Source organism: Heterocephalus glaber, unplaced genomic scaffold (genome assembly GCF_053883595.1).
Source record: "Heterocephalus glaber isolate CG9 unplaced genomic scaffold, H.glaber_assembly_v1.0 deba00000546, whole genome shotgun sequence".
In the NCBI taxonomy this organism is placed as follows: Eukaryota; Metazoa; Chordata; class Mammalia; order Rodentia; family Bathyergidae; genus Heterocephalus; species Heterocephalus glaber.
This window is the reverse complement of record NW_028258147.1, coordinates 20,041,730-20,045,272: the sequence shown is the minus strand read 5'-3', so window position 1 is coordinate 20,045,272 and position 3,543 is coordinate 20,041,730. Positions and strand designations below refer to the sequence as shown.

At 32.5% G+C, this 3,543-nt stretch overlaps 1 non-coding gene across 1 annotated transcript; it reads left to right on the top strand.

The window, feature by feature from the left end:
* The first annotated feature begins 1,219 nt into the window (after positions 1–1,219).
* Positions 1,220–1,325, top strand: LOC147829640 (U6 spliceosomal RNA). The gene has a single exon (XR_015448818.1). It is a non-coding gene; the product is annotated as a U6 spliceosomal RNA (small nuclear RNA).
* The last annotated feature ends 2,218 nt before the right edge of the window (positions 1,326–3,543 follow it).

Sequence of the window (3,543 nt, the reverse complement as noted above, 5' to 3'; positions counted from 1 at the left end):
TGAAGTTCATGAAATTTTTAGCTTACCTTATTTCCATCTTCCTCTTCTCAGATTCTAGGAAATTTAAAATGCCAGGAGTCTCCCAACTGTGGAACTGAGAAAATAAGCAACCAATGGGTTGGTTGGGTTTGGAGATTCCCCATATAACCCCCTCTCCAAGCTCCATTCCTACTGAGTATTGCAATCTGAAATATACTTGAAAAGCTTCATTCTCAAGTCTTGCCTTGGAAAGCTCCATGCTGAAGTTTGATCTGACTCAGTATTTGCTATGTGGAATTAACTCCATCCATAGATCATTTGTTGAAAGTAAGCAGTGATAATTTTTTCACAGCAAATTAGCCTGAAATGGAAATAGTAGTCAATATTAACAGAGGCAGGTCAAAAATATTAAAGGAAAATATGGGAAAAAATATTTTTACATGTGGCTGTAAAACTCTGCTGCAGCCCCCAGAAACCTAGAATGTCAAGAAAAACTGTCCATATACTAAAAAAAGAGCTAAGAATTACCCAATCTTTTACTTGCTGAACTTCAGGACTCCATGAACAGGAAATGATGGCTTAGACATGGTTTTACTCTACTTCTTTGGAATGTTGAAGTATGCCTTAATATAACATAGAGAGCTACCTGCTTAAATCTGGGGGACTTACCAATTGAAGACATATAAATCAACCTGTCCATTCCTTACTGTCTTACTAAACAGACTCAGCACTTACACATAACAAAAAATACAGTTTTTACAAACTTATTCCAGGGAAGTCACCAAACAATAGTAAAAATATTAGAGTGCCAAGCAAATTCAATGAGGAGAGAATAGTTTTTTCAACAAATAGTATTGGAAAGCCACCTCCAAAGGGATGAAATTGTTTACCTAATCCCCAAAATATGTAATTAACTTCAAATATATCATAGACTTAATCAGAAAACTGCAACATTTTTAAAGGCAACTTTGGAGTAAATTCTTTATAATCCAAGAATAATGTTTCCTTATATTATATTAAAAATATGAATAAAAATATATAAATAAGATTTTATTGAAATATATATAAATAAGAGTTTATCAAAGTTAAACTTTTTACAATTTAGGGCACAGCTTTGTAAAAATAAAAAAACAACTGTAGAACAGTGAAAACACATTTACAAATTGTATATATAATAAAGAATTTGTATCCAGAATACATGAAGAACTCCTAAAAATCAATAATAACTGACAGTATGAATATGTCACTTTGGTAGCACATAAACCAAAATTGGAACAATACAGAGTAAATCAGTATGGCCCCCGTCAAAGGATACCACATGAATTCTTGAAGCATTCCACACTTCAAATAAATTTAATCTAGAAAGTAATAGATCTGTACACCAACAATAGATACTGGAGAAGGCAAAAATAATGAAAAGATATTCTGTTCATGAATTGAAAGAATAAGTAGTGTGAACATTCTACACAAAGTGATCAATGAATTGAAATAACTCCTATGGAAGTCTCAATGTCATTTTTTCACAGAAATAGAAAAATCAATCCTAAAATTCATGTAGAATTACAAAAAGACCATGAATAGACAAGACAATCTAGAGCAAAACAAACAAAACTGGAGGCATCTTGCTACCCAATTTCAAAATGCATTTCAGAGCTATTGTTGATACAAAAACACAGAGACAAATGAAACAGATACAGAGTCTAGAAATGAACTCATGCATTTATGGCCAATTGATTTTTGACAAAGATGTCAACAACACACAATGGGAAAATGTATCTTTAATAAATAGTCTTGGGAAAATCGGATATCTAAATACAGAAGTGTGTAATCGGACCCTTATCTCACACCATATTCAACTCAAAATGGATGACATTACCTGGTGCCTATCTAGGACCGTTAGGTAGATCCTCTGTAGATTAATTATGATTGCCAATCATAACTACAACTCTTTTCAGCTGAAAATAGTCAGAATGGTCTTCACTCCTTTCCCCCTCATGGCAGTTAGGAGTACTTCTTCAGAAGGGGGAATATTGTAGATAGGTAAGTTAATTAGATGTTATAGGCAGCTAGACAAGGCCGACCCTCAAGGAGCCAACATGGAGGACAATCAAGGCACATTCACTGAAGGCCAGTGTTGTGAAAGAAAAGAAATTACTACACTCCTGTGCTTCCCCTAGGGATGAATACCAGTGATTGATATTCTAAATAGGTATCAATCACCTGGGTGGGTATCAAGATTTTCCAGGAAAGATCCCTGACTTACCCCTTACCAAAAATCCTTGCTCATTCCTTGTACACCTGCTATGTGACTTGCTTCTCCATTTGATCCCCATTTAATCAATATTAGCTAAGCAACTATATTTGTCTTAATCTTATTGGTTGATCATAGTTTCGTCCATCTTGTGATTTCTCATTGGATCAATATTACCTAAGTGATGGTACTTGTAAGCTTACTAGTTGACTGTAGTTTTGTCTCACCTTGAACCTCCCTCACTTTGTGGCTTTGTCCCATAAAACATCTTTGAGAAGCAGGGTGGGTAGGCAACCCATTTTCCAGTCCCCTCTTCTGTCTCTCTTAGAATTTATCTTTCTCTCAATAAATTTTTCCTGCTCTTAAAAAAAAAGAAAAGAAAATGTGGTATACATATACAATAGAATATTACTTGGCCTTAATAAGAAATAAAGAAATCCTGTTGTTTGTAAAAACGTAGGTGAACCTAAAAGATATTATGCTAAGTGATAAAAATACAAGAAATGCATAATTTCACTTTAGATTATATGTATAATTTAAAACTGTTAAATTCACAAAAGCAGAGAGTAGAATGTTAGTTACCAGCATCTGAGGTGTTTTCATTGGAAATCTCTGAAGAATATTTGTAGGGGCATATCAATGAGGCCTACAAGATGCATCATTACCCATTTAAACATTTTTGAGAGAGGGGAGGTGAATACTGTGTTAAACTTAGCTTTCACCACTGAAAGTGAGGCCGAATAATTTTACATGTGCTTAATAAATATTTTTTAACCTGTTTGTGATTTCAAGTATATTAAAAACACTTTCCAAGTTCGTGGCTTAACATTTTTGTTTCTAGTTTTGATTTACATACAAAAATTTGTGTCCATTAAAATTTGGTTTTGTTTTATAGGGTTTTTTCTTTAATTTATATATATATAAACACCTTTCTATTCTGAAATGATGTAAATATATTCCCAATTTTTTGTTCTTTTGTAGATTCATATTATGCTTAATTATTTAATTAATTTGAATTAAGCTTTGTTCATGATATATTACTAGGAATCTACTTGTGAATTTTAAAATAATTAGCTGCTTTAGGACTATTTAGCAAATATGGCATCAATTTGTAGTCTTTCACATACCATCTTTATCACATACTAGTTTTGGCTGATGCTTACTTTTGAGGGTTAGTTTTCTCTTCTCTTTCTTATACTGGTATCTTACTACTGATCACTATAATTTTGCAATATATTTTAACATTTTTAAAACTACAAATTTAAAGATTAATTTTGCTTACTCTCATAGTTAATACACATAAACTTTAAAGT